Raw genomic sequence first — 14,830 nt, 5'->3', positions numbered from 1 at the left:
GGGGTAAGATCATGTGACTTCTATCCACCAATCAAAATTGAGGTACCAAAACACGCATCTTACACATAAAATAAAACAAATAAGTAAGGGGTTTTCCCATGTAATCTGTTCATCGTGTGGCGGGTCTAAAATCATGTGACCTCTGTCGGCCAATCAGAATCGAGATACCAAAGTATACATCAGAAAGGACACCCTAATTTCAAAAATCCTAGGACCTAAAATCACGTGATCTCTATCATCCAATCAGAATCAAGGTACCAAAGCACTTATCTTACCCGTAAAAGGAAACGAATTAGTGATGGATTTCCCCGCAAGGGTAAAACATGACGTCATACCATGTGACCTGTTCACCGTGTGGCGGGTCTAAGATCATGTAACCTCTGTCGGCCAATCAGAATCGAGGTACCAAAGCACTCATCTTACTCATAAAAAGGGAACGAATTTCAAAAGTCACAGGGCTTAAGATCACGTGACCTCTATCAGCCAATCATAAACACTCATCTTACCCGTAAAAGGGAACGAATTTCAAATATCGTAGGGTCTAAGATCACGTGACAGCTATCAACCAATCAGAAACACACATCTTACCCGTAAAAGGGAACAAATTTCAAAAATCCAGGGTGAGGTCGGGGTGACTCATGACGTCATACCACGTGACCTAAAAAATTTGAATTTCCCGCGTGGGCGGGGCCTAACGTCACGTGACCTCTCTCAGCCAATCAGAATCGAGATACCAAAGCACTCATCTTAGCCGTAAAAGGGAACGGAGTTCAAAAATCCCGGTCATAAAAGAGAGTGAGGATGAGTCATTCGGGCATAACGGGGGGACTACTACTATGTAGATTATGGACAGCAGGACAGCATCAAAATAGAAACACTTTATATTACCCCCCGATATATATATATATATATATATATTCGATATTAAGAGTTGGCCCCCCCAGTTTTTTTCTTCTAGAACCACCACTGGTTTTCTCTCCAGTGATAATACATGATACTTAAACACTTTTTTTTTTTTGCCTAACAAGTAAATAATGGCTAGAATAGATTTCTCTCCTGCGTGTCTTCTTTATTTGTCTTTTATTAGGTTTCTCCCCAGTGATAATATACGATCTATTTAGTGGCACTGTTTTTGCCGAAATATCAATAAATAGTTAAGCATTAGAATCTTTCTCTGCTCTTTGTTCTTTTTACTATTGTTTATAGATTTCACACTTGTTTTATGATTCCATTATTTTGTATTTAATAATTCAGTCATATTTATATTCTGCCACTTATGACTGTTTCCATTACCACTTACTAACACACTTAGAATATACTGTAACAAAAAATCCTGAATGTATTGAATAATTAGGGATAGGGCTACATCATAGATTAAATATGTGAGCACAGAATTCTACTATGGGTTTTGTACCATCCTACTTTTCATTACCAACCCATCATTAATCAATTGGGAGATCTTGACGGCTTTTTATCATTCTTTGGGTACTTTTGTATTTTTATTGTCTTAAGTTGAAACCTGAAACTACTTTCGGCAATAGTCCCACTATCTTATTAGCCTGTGTTCCGCCAGCATTCAGAATCGTATCTTCCTTGCTTTAGTAGCTGCGAAAGTATCAACTGTATTATCAAAATCCAAAGTAGATGCTACTCAATTATCGATAGAAAGAATGTCCAGATTCATGTCTTTTTTGACTCGTAGTGGAACGTAAGTATGGTCTTATCAGCTTCATTTTGCTGAAAGATCTTTCAAATGATGCGACAGTTACGGGTAGTGTTATCAAAATATGAAGAGCGGTTGCCAAACGTTTGTAAGCTTCAAGCCCCATTGAAAATACATATTTCAGTATACCTTGTGGGGAAAAGTCAAGTTGTTCTTTAGGTTTCTAAGCACACCTTAGTGGACGGATTATATATAAACAATTCTATGCCATCCAGGTCATTCGGTTAGATCAAAGCCAAATCAGAGCAACAAACATGTAGATTTTTGCACATTTGCATATCAAAATGTAAAATTGTTCTTCTGGCCGATGGTGTTTAGAATTAGCTGCTATATTTAATATAACAATTTTAGGAATTAAGTATGTACAGCTCCGTGACATACGACAGTAACATTATAAATAAATAGTATTGTGTACTACTAAGTATTTTATGTAAATAGTCAATACTTCGAATATGGACGATAATGAATTGGAGGAGATATTTCAGCTTTTATTAATTACTTTGTGAAGAAAATGTGTTTTTATTTTGACTCATGTTTATAGAAGAATATTGTTATGAATTTCGTATTACAGTGAAATGTTCTTGGAATCAATACGAAAGATCATAAATTGCCTTATTTTCGTGGTTCCCAACGTCTAGAGTGTTTATGCTCTACATTTAGTAAATTAAAGAGAGCTGCCGAAGCCGCTCTCGCAAGCTCCTCCAGAGAGGGGTTTGCAGGCTGACAATGCAGATGACAGACTATTTACCAACAGAAGAAATAACTCATTAATTGTACATAAAAGGTTGTAATGTTATAAGTAATATTGTATGATCTACTTTTATATTTGTATTATGTATTTTAACAAGAGAGTTGTATTTACTGTGTTCAGACAGTCCGCTATGAAGTCTTTTACATATCAAAACAGACAGTGTATCTATAGGAGGGTGACATTTTACTTTTCCCTCCTCTTCTTCTTCAAGAAGGCAGATGTCAGCACCGGCTTGTAAAGTTTTTGGAAGGACGGCCTCCACTGGAAATTTTTGCTAGAGATGTTTTTGTGACTGAGATTTATATGTATATGTGACTGAGATTTATATGTTGTGATATATGTATTAATCCAGAAGAAACGACGAAGACGCTTATATATTTCGTTCATAAGACAATTCAATATGTAAAAAGCTACAATTGAAAGAACTTAAATATTGTTAGTTTTCCTCATGTTTGGAAGTTCCGAAAGACCACCAAAGATGTTTCGCCTTGGGCTATGTAGCTATTTGCGGACCGAGCGCATTGGCGGCAAGGGTCGGTGGACTCTAGGGGAAGAAGGAAAGGGATGGACAAAAGAAGAGGAGTTGAGTTTTGGCTTCGATAGACGATACCTCGCGCGAAGGTTGTCTCCGGTTTTCGTTCTCAAAAGTACGGAGTGTTGTGTTACAAGAAGTAATTAAAGAAGACGCAAATATGAAAAACGTTTGAGTGCTAGGCTCTTCTGTTGTCACAGCTTGCGTAACTAACAATTCTGAATTCCGAACTAGTGAGTGATCCTGTACTGGAAAAAAATACTATCTTTAAGCATCTAACACGCACTTCGGTTAATGGGGAGTACCAGTTAGTACAGTACAAAGAAGAACTGAATAGTCTTGGAACTGTAACTGTATCAGAATTGCTCTACCGAACAAAATTACTCGTAGTGGTATGCCTACAACATTTCTTATCTCGGTTACTCTTTTCGAGGCAGAAAGACGTTCCTTTTTTTAACAGTGAAATTCTCGAAAAGCGTCTCATATGTGAAGTGTATTTTGCATCCTTTCTGTGAAGGGAATTAGCACCACTGCTAGTTTATTACGGTGAAGGCCTTCAATACTTTAGTGATTAGGAGACGAACAGTATGTTGGTGTTGTTTTCACCATACAACAGAATATAACTGCATCAGGGAATTCAATGTCATAGGATGCCTGCACTGGATGCCACCGATCTTATGGCGTCAGAGAGAATTCGGTGACCAGCAAGACAATACCACAGATCACCTCAATGCTTCAGTGGGAAGAGAATGAACTTCGAAGAATTTACAGAATACTAGAAACTTCCAGCTATCAACAAGGAAGACAACTATAGACACGGAAGACACATCAGAAAATAGCCGGCGGACACTTCAAGTAGTTTTCAAAATTTCCGTTTTTTCTCAGCGTACTCTGGGATTTTAGATGCGATTATACCAGCATTCTATTCGGTTATTCAGTGTTGTATTTGGTTTCCTTTATACTGGTTTCCTGTTGTATTTGGTATTAAAGTGGTGTGCGAACATTGTGAAATTTGAACAGGATATAATAATTTGTTAATCTGAACTCTATAGTAGCAGCAGTGCCATCTTCCCTTTACTATTAGGGCAATGGAGTTAGATACTCGTTCAACAGCCACCTAACAGGCTGGATCACGTTAGGTTAGGCAAAACAACCTGTGCCTAGAACTCGTTCCACTTCAGGCATAAGATCCAGAGAATTGCAAATGGTTCCTTGAATGTAAATGTCCGGTAAAATACGGTGGCCCTACAACCAAGTGTTGTTGTGTGAGTGAGAATTAGTATTGTCTCTAACCACCTGGGGAAACACGCAGACCTGTAAACTAGAGTCTCTCTTTTGATATGAAATGCTATTCCAAATTATATTCATTTTGTTCAGTAAGATCACTTTATCTTTATAAATTACATATTTTCCTCTACCGACATTTTAAATTTGAAAGCTCTACCGACTTAGCTAGTTATTTGCATATTTTTCAGAACATTAGCATTTTAAGATTTACATATTTAAATTTATTCAAATTATTATTTAATTTACATAATAATTAATTCATTCTCCAATCTACGGCCCTTCCCCTTTAAAATCTCAAGGATTACGCTGTAGCTTCGTATCTTCGCTGCGTTGCGAGAAGTTTCCCAGGAAGATGAAAAACACATTTGTCTTAGAGATCCTCCCCCTTCTCCACATATGATACAGGTGTAACTCATTTCATCTAATATATATAGAAAAGAAAAGACAAATTAGTACGTTCAATATGGAGTTATATGCACTTACATTAAAAGTGATTTCACACTAAAAAAAAGATTTGGTCAAAGTGACCAAAAAATAGGTGCTGGTTACCAAATCGTTTGGTCAATATAGCGCCAACCAAACGTTTGGTCACCAGCATGAAATCATTTGGTTACGGTTTGTTTGGTTGCAGGAACCTAGTATTTGGTTATTATTATCAAATATGCATTTGGTAATTTTGTTCAAATAATGACCAAATAAGTAGGATTTGGTTGGGAATACCAAAAATTTGCTTAAAATTATCCAGGTTTGGTGCTTGGAACGAAGTAATTTGGTTGTAAATACTAAATGTGCATTACTGAATTTGACCAAAACATTTGGTAGCAACTACCACATGCTCTTGGTACAGGTACTAAACTGAAATTAAAAAGAAAAATTTCACTCTATTAATTCTATGAAAATAGGTCAAAACTTCCTTAAACTTGAGCTAACCCGTTCCTACCTCTACTCTACTATCCTTATCTTACTCTACCATGTCCTAACCTACTTTACTACACCATTTTAAAATGGTCGTACATATAGATGGAACGTGTATTGTAAAGTTTACCCAAGGCGCATTTATTATACCAAATTTACAATCAATAAAGTAGCCAATATGCGTTAACTAATAGTAAAATAATACGAACGAAAAAGTAAGCTTACCTCGAAACACGTTGACTAGCAGCGGTAAGTTCCAGGTTCTTAATGTATTGCTGACGAGTTCCATTGTGTTGCTGTCAGGTGACAATTACTTATCACTTCACATCATTGAGATTTTGGTGTTAAAAGTTGGATAGTGTAGACAAAAGTCTGTTTCACACACGTCGTTTGAATTCCAAGCGGTGTAAACTTGTGATGGTTAGTTAAACGTCTTATTTATTTTTTTCGGTAGTAACACTATATACTTTCACTGATACGCTCAATCCGCGATCCATACTTTCATACTCGTCATGTTTAACCAGAAATCAAATGGATACACGTGACCTTGTAACTAAACATTTTGGTCGGGGAAACCAAATCTTTAACAAATTACCTAAAATTTGGTTCGCATAACAAAATTAATCAAGCAAATGTTCTAACCAAAAAATATAGTGCTCATGACCAAACCAGTTTGGTATAAATGACCAAATTTTGGTTAAACGAACCAAATAAAGTGACCAAATGTCCTGACCAAACAAATTTGGTATTCCTCACCAAGTCCTTTTTTTCAGGGCATACACATTACTTATGATACATATGAAGGAGATTGCGCCACATTTTTAATGGGCGTTAATATATTAAAAAGATGTGTTTACAATAACCACGAGTATCATTAAGAATTATGTTGTTTATTTGATGTTGTAAAAGCATGGCTGTTTTATGGAGGCCATCATGGATTTAAGCGGCAATCTTGGAGCAGCTGCTCTTCCCAGAAGGGCAACACTCATCTTTGAACTTCCCATGAGCCATTCAACATCTTCAAAAGAAGGAAAACCTTCCTATCCATCACCGTTTCATTGTTATGTAGGGAAATGTGAATGCTGCTGTTTGATGACGACCATCTTGGATTTGGGCGTGCATCTTGGAACAGCTGCTCTTCTCAGATAGAGAGCATTCCTTTCTGAACTTCCCATAAGCTATTCAACATCTTCATAAAGAAGGAAAATTTCCTACCTATCACTGTTTCATTGTTATGTAGGGTACTGAGAATGCGGCTGCTTCAAGGCGACCATCTTGAATTTGGGCGGCCATCTTGGAACAGCTGCTCTTAATAGGGGGCAACATTCATTTTTGAATTTCCCATGGACCATACAATATTCACCCGAAGTTGCATTTCCTGCCCTCAACTGAGCCGGAAAAACGAAAATAGGAGATCTGGCTGCCGGACACTCAACCATTAACACAGCCTTGCTCTCACACCCTAGTAACGGGATATTGTTCTTTGTGTATAAAAAACTGGTATCAGATTTTATCAGCACAAAGCTTTCCAGTTCAGTAGACAGTCTGTTGCTTCTGTACACAATCTCATATATTATATTTCTGCTGAGCAAATGTAGGGTTAATCTCATATTCAGAAAAAGGTAGAACATAGAACAAGGACGAAGTCTACGATATATTTTCTTGAATTAAACATTAAGTTTCCTTTGAACACAAACGTTTCACAAAGGCTAATGAACCAAACTATAAATTTATAAACAAGGCTAGAAAGCCAGGCACGCGATGGAACGTGTATTGTATAATAACAGATTTGTCGAATTTGCACACTGCAGTCCACTCGTACTGTTACCGTCGTAAACTAGATTTATCACGGGTGCCTCACTCTGTTCGGTGCCTCGTATGGATATCTGATACTGGTATTACCATCAATTTAGGCATTTGGTATCATTTCTTCGTTTAGATGTCAACAACAAGTTTATAAGACACTGATTCATACAGGTAGCGATACAAATATAAAAGATCTCTGTCTAAGTTGATGAGATTTCAAATTGAATTTCATGAGTTGCATGTGTAGTGATCTTAAATAGGGATATACCTTGTTTCCTATTCAGCCGTGACTTGTACAACCAACGAACTATCCCTTTCGCACAGGTTAAAACACACATATAAATCAATACACTTGTCTCGATTGATAGACGGTTTCACAATTATTAAAAGGTCTAATTTAAAACAGCATTGTTTCTGCTTTGAAAAGGACAAACATGGTTTCACTTATGTAACCTTAAGACGGTTTCGAAAACCGCATTTGCGGTTTCGGTTTTGAAAACCACGTTGGCGGTTTCGGTTTTGAAAACACAGCTTTTGCGGTTTCGGTTTCGAAAATTACATTTGTGGTTACGTATTTTAATTTTTTAGAAAACCGGTTTTCTCAAAAACCGAAAACCGCAAATGTCACAAAAGTTCGACAGCACTAATCTGAACCATAGATAAAATCCACCTATAATTACGGAGATAAGACTTCACTATTTACACCACACATGCACTACTCCAGATTTGTCTTATTTTGTGTGTGTATTCATTTGTGATTTCCTTCTACAATTTTAGACTACTTACACTTGTATATTTTTTATTTACTTTTATCACTGTTTTTTTTAAATTTCTTAGTAATAGTATCGGATTATAATTACATGACAATTAAATATTTGCTCAGCGAAAAGATGAAACGCTTTATTTATACGATTCATCCCTCTTTCAGACTGTGTGGTGTAGATTTATGCAATATGTATCGTAGGGTTCGAAATTATTAACATCGAAAGGATCGAACAGGAACATAACAATTGTCGTGTTCTTCGTAGAAGTATTGTACACAGTATATTTAACATTAGGATAGGAATAAAAACAACTCACATTACATGAAGACGAATAATACAAATGAAATGTGATGTATACACACGAGCAAAAGTGCATTCACGCTTCAAATGTTCATATCGTGCAACGTTAAACAACCAAGAAGTAGTTAAGGTTGGTTGGTCGAGAACTACATAAGGTGTTGTACAAGTGCTCTAGCTTGTTCGAAGCTTGTCAGTGTAGCACACTTCAAAAAGTAGAAAAATACCAATGAATCCACGACGAATAAAAAATCCGGTAGAAGACATTGTTTAGTATCTACAGAGCGATTGGTAACATGAGATCTTATTAAGTCACAAAGAGATCTCATTTAGCCTTAGGCGTACCAACGAAAAATCAATTTCGGTCAAATATTCACTTTATTTCACAGATTACAGTATTGTATAAATATCTCTCAATGATTTTCATTATTTGTTTCAACATTAACTTCACTTTTATCACGGTATTGCCTTGTTTTGGCTTGCACTGAGACACGCACATGACTACTTTCAGAATCAACCAGGGGTTAAAAGAGTTACCTTGATCAAACAATTACTACTCGGTAATTAACCTAGGCTATCTCATTTTATTGTATTAAATATTGATAGTAGAATATGGATGAGCATCTCAGAGGCTTATCCTAGACCAAGTACAATAATATATGAATGAATGGGTCATCCACAGCGAGAATATTACAATCGTGTATCAAGGAACTCAAGTTAGATTGATGAATAATAATCGTTACATTGAGACATTATATCTTGGGAAATTACAGTTATATATTGTTATTCATAAGCTACCAGCTTGTAAGCAAACATTAAGACGACTTATGAGAATAGTTTCTCTTGCAAGCAACTTATAATGTTAATTGTTCCGTATTTGTCATAACCTACGGTTACGAGGTTATAATTTACATGTACTACCCTGCCATAATTATGCATAAGAGTAGAAAAAACATGCATTATACAACTTACATTTCCTGGTCCATCCATGACAGTCAGCATCGGCGACAAATAGAATCGCGATACCACAGTGGACAAAGCAATAGCACCACCTGCCCGAGAGTCTCCGATTTAACAATACGTGCGAGATGAATCGAGTCGAAATTCAGCCGACTGAATGCGACTGAAAGACTCCATGAAAGACTGAAAGAGTGAATAACTGAATACCCTCGTTTAGAAACCAGTAGTTTTTATATACGCCTCATTTGTTATTTTCCTTTCTCTTGTCCTTCAGAACTACTGTATTCTAGACTATGAAATAATAGTTTTAGTGACGTTTGCGGGGAACGCTTGCTTTCACAATTCTTCACAAAACAACAATGTTTTTGTTATATAATGTTTTTTTTTATTGCCTGGTATCCTTCTCGAAGTGTGATACTAGTCGAATAATAACTTATTTGTCTTAACTCGGTATTTCAAAGGTGACTGTGTTTTCATGCACTAAAATAATCTTGGAGTCCAATTCTCGAAATTATAAAAATTTCGATCAAGTCCTTAACGTTTCCGTTATATTCCTCACTTAAAAAACATTACGGAGTAATTCTGGAATGAATGCCTAAGATCATCAAGTTCGATCATAGTCCGATCGTCACCCAGTAAAAGGAGTTCACCAAGTTGAGAAAATACCACATGAGAACACTAGGTATATCATGAAACTCATAAAAACACAAAACACAAATTCCGTACACTGGGTATGCACCGTCAGTTTCATATCTAGAATGCTTGGATCAGGAGATGGGAATGAAAATAACATGAAATAGGCATTGGTACCAATTGTGGCCAATTGAGGCATAAGGTTGTAGTAAAACACTAATATGAGTATATATATAGTTATAACACCTTAAGTCCATGAAACCTATATGCACCAAGAGATGTGTCCAGTAAGGACGAACAACCTATTATTATATCGATTGGACCAAGAAAAAGAGCGATAGTTAAAGTGCTGTATAATAATAGTACATAAACATTATGCAAATGTCTTACCATGTATTAAAGAAAATGCAGATAGTCTTATGCTTATGGTAGGCTGGGGATTATTGAAAAAACCTAGTTTGTGTTCCGACACCAATTAACTGACGGGACAGAAACGAGAGGCACCTAAAAGGTTCGGGATAACAATACCATATTTGTATGAAATAAAAGACATGATAAATGAGGGCGACTCCACCACTAGTCCTAGGCGAGTAGAACCACGAGCAAAATTAGACAAGGTAATGGATATCAATTTAGTGTTAAAATAATTTGAAAATAACCAATTCATTATCATTGAGAATTGGTAGCAATAAAAGCGTTAAAGAATAGATGGTAGAGCAAAGGAATAGCAACTAATTTTAAACAGTCTCACCCTAATTCGAAGTCGTTCCATTCTCCTCCTATTTACTCGTAGGCGCTCTCCTCGAAGTTCCAGTGACTTGCAGGTCGAGATGTCTTGATGATCTCCATGCTGAAAACCTGTCCGACAAACAACCATGGCATTGAATACTGGTTCCAAAGGCAGGGAGACTCCGATGTGTCTCGTGTTGTGGTTCAGATGCAATGACCAAGATCGTGCTCTCTCAATTGCTTTTGACCTGACTGTCCCTCTTACGTCAAAATGAGATGGTGGTGACACCACAAGATTTCCTGAGCATGTTCGATTACCCAAAAGTGACATTGACCAAGTCCACGTTTCTACATGTCGTCGATTCAACACAAAGTTTTCAAACTTGCTCCTGAACTTGCTAACGTTGTCAGGTAAACGAACCAAAAGGAGACTCACTTGATTCGAAGTACTTACTTCTATAATCTTTACTTCCTTGTTGTAACATCGTGTCGTGGGTAAACAAGCGAAACGGACAATATTTTATAGTAGCCTGACCATGAGGGGCCAATGAGGTCGAATCAATTGAGAGAAGCATTTGATTTAACAAAGCATATTAAAAGCTTCGCATGTGAGACTGTTAAAGGCTGAAGGTTCTAAAGGTCGCTACCACTGCTTATTACAAATCACAAGTACAAAGACTTCCTCAATAACAGCAAAGCTATAGTTAATTTAATTTTCAATGTAAAGTCAGCTAGTGATGTACAACAGAATATTGGTTTTAATAACATCAGACACTGAACTCTTGAAGGCTGCTTGGCTTCCATTGCTGACTAGTTTCATTTCCACATGAAATAAAGATGTTCTAGCTTGTCCTTACTTCATATCCCGCAACATGGCCTCCCTCCAAAATGTCGAATCGTTAGGAGACGAATCCTTGCAGAATCCTGACGTTTCGACAGCAAAAGTCTGTAGAATGGTAGGAAAAAAAATTAAGTTCTCAAGATGGGATAGATGCTGTAAGTAAGATAAACTTCCTACCACTGGACCATGAAGACTACGATGAGCTGATCTGCAGTTAATTGTCCAAGCTGCGGACAGATGGAGGATGAATGTCAGTGTTGGCTAATTGCAACATCCAGGACAACACACATGATGCAGGTGACAACAGCCAAACTAGTAATCATGGCTCGTCTTGAGTACACAGTTCTTGTGAAAAAGCCGGTAAACTCGTGTGATAATTCCCTAAAGAAAAAGGCAGAAGGTAAGCCAACAGTTTTGTTTTCCAATAAAGTAATAAAGTGTCGTCACAGTTCAATCCTATAAACACACATTAACTTATATAATATGTTATTCCCTTTGTATTTACTACTAACTAAAAATTAACCAACATAAACTTAAAGTAACGCTTCTGTAAGTACGTTTGGAAGGTCCAATCGATCACCACACTTCAACACCCAGATCACATGCTTCTCTTTCTAATTCTCAGCTGACCGTACGACGAGCAGATTCACCACCATTAGAATACTTACTCCTTCTTATTTTGTAGACTCTCGATTATAATTATTCTCCAGAATTAGTTGGTGATGGTATTTTCTATTTTCCTAAATTAAAAAAAAACAAACAAAAAAACGACGCTATCTCATACTTCCAACACCACACCTTAACATGCCTAGTAACATTTTTCTTCTGCTCACTGAATTAAACATTAACTCTCCCAGCGGATTGCACTGAGGGAACTACAGGTGCATCTTGTGTGCACACCGTTTTACAAGGCCAAGGTTTGCGCGACATGGAAAACCATTGTAATATTTACAATCATATCAATATATATATATATATATATATATATATATATATATATATATATATATATATATATATATATATATATATATATATATATATATATATATTCATTCATGTATTCTCCTTACTTTAGTTGTATTTTATTAATATTACGCTCCATGTGTACCAGATTTTATGTATGCAAACTGAATCAGTGGCGGAGCCAAGGGATGGCCTGGGAGGCCAGGCCCCCTTGCTCATATTCTTGCCCCCCTAGTGCCCCTCCACACAGAGTGATACTACTATAGGTCGACAAAGGGTGAGTTGATAGCGGCCTCAAGTGAAACTACTACCGAAACATCTCTCGACAACAGTTACCAACGGCAGAATACCGTATGTTGTAATAGTCTGCGTTCTGAGTAAAAAACTCCAGACTCGTTTTTGTTTGTAGTACGGCAAGATCTAATTAATCGAAATCTGTATGGTGCATGCATTGATCTCAGCATATGATCGTTTCTTTTAACCTTTGTCCCATATCTGGCTGTCTTCTTTGTTATCGACAAAAAAACAGAAAAAAGGCAAAATCAGTCGGCATTCTCATTCGTTTCGATGTTGAAAGTCATATGAAAAATAAGAGAGCTTACTTACAAATAGTATGCACTGCAGTAAAACATTACACTTGTGTTGGACGAAAGAAGTCTACGTGCACTAAGTAATTAATTTTCATTGATTATGGCGACATAGAACAAATGCGTAGCATCCATTAAATAATTTGGTATTATTATTATTATTATTATTATTATTATTATTATTATTATTATTATTATTATTAAATAATATCGAGCCGTCTGTTTAATATACAGTAAAAGAAGAGAGCAGAAATTTTCATTATTTCTGTCATTCTCTCTGTTGTTCGTACCCCAGTCGTTCGAAAAAATTAAGATACTGAATAACACCAACAACTACTATTTGCTACTGATACTGGTTCTCCTTTTCAACTGCCTTCTGCTCTTGTCTCTAGTACGTCTAGTTTCCTAACGCTCTTGGCCGTTGCCAACTCAGTAGAAACTTTCTGCTGCGATGTTATCTCCAAGAAAAGCAAAGTCAGTGCTTGGTGGACCTATACCACTAACTAAAACCTGGGAAAATGAGGCTAACAAAAATCAGTGATTATAAATAAATCGTTCAGGAGTATTTTCTTTTAAATGATTTTAACTCTAGCTTAATCACAAAACTGCTACTACTATAGAAATTCCGAAGTTTATCACAGAGACAGATTACTAACCATCAGGTAAAATACCGAGATGATACAACTTGGTCGCGGCAGTAATGCTATTTTGTGTAAAAGTGGTAGTTACTCCCATGACCAGATTGTATCATCCTGCTATCTGATGTTTAGTAATCAGAGATATATCAGGAGTTTGTGGGACTGGTCCGCAGATATTCCATTCAGTAAGTTCAGTCAGTGAATATCCGTTTTTATCACAAATTTATATTTGTTCTTCGTCAAAATATTTATTTCTGAGAAAATTAAGCACTAAGCATTTCTGAGAAAATTACATTGTAGGAATTATGCAGAACAGTAAATCAGTGGTGATATGAATTTCAACAAGATATACTAATTAATGCCCCTCCTTCAAATCTAAGCTCAAAACTAACAATATTTATTTAGCATCGACTACAGGGTAGTAGCGTTAAGTTATTTCAACTACATTTGAACTTATTTTAAGGCTTTGAAACATCCAAGACTCAGAGGATAGAAATGAGAGAAATGAGTCAATAGGTCCATAAAAATTTCCCTAGTGACACCGAGGTAGAATCTTGGTAATCTCCTCAGTCGAAATATTTATCCACGAGGGATCGATCACACCATCTTCCGAATGTTAAGCTTATGTTCTACCGCTGAGCTTTGGCCATTCGGTGTGGGTGTGAAGTGTTTGCGTATTTGAATACACTTCAAATTCTAAACACTAGTGAAAGTAAACAAACAAAAGAAAGAAAAAGGTCACGTATACTTCCTTTTGCTGTAAGGAGTTCCGATTGAAATGTCTAAACTAACACTGTTTGATATTAGGGAAAGAAAAACACATTTCCTCTTTTTGCTTCAAAGAATGTTCATCTCATCATTTTAATGAAGTAAAGGCACATTCATTACTCATTTTTGGAGCTCAACGATAAAAGTAACCAAAAATAATTTAACCACGACCAGATCAAAACAAAATGCTGCAACCGGGACAGTTGCTCCGGGCGCCAGGAAACTAATCTGTGTTTATTGGTGTAGATGTAGATGAAGGGGATACTAATAGCAAAATTTGCCCTGGGCACCAAATGTCTAGTTTCGTAACTGATTAGGCTACCTTATTTTTAGAGCGTGCAATCGGGACATTTTTCTGAAATATTAAGAATACATGATAATTATTGGCAGTTTACTTTAAACTTCAAGAGCTGGGCTTAAAGTTTAAAGTGGGCTGGGACTCCAACTCAGTGTCCTGCTAGAGTTCAGTTCATGTTACTGTGCGACGTTTGTCTCTTAAGAACATTTGTCCTTGTCCATCACTTTTTACTTTATTATTATTATTATTATTATTATTATTATTATTATTATTATTATTATTATTATTATTATTATTATTATTAATAATAATAATAATAATAATAATAATAATAA

The sequence above is a fragment of the Thermobia domestica genome, chromosome 14, assembly GCF_964235325.1.
Source record: "Thermobia domestica chromosome 14, izTheDome1.hap1.1, whole genome shotgun sequence".
Lineage (NCBI taxonomy): Eukaryota > Metazoa > Arthropoda > Insecta > Zygentoma > Lepismatidae > Thermobia > Thermobia domestica.
Note: the sequence above shows the minus strand (reverse complement) of the source record.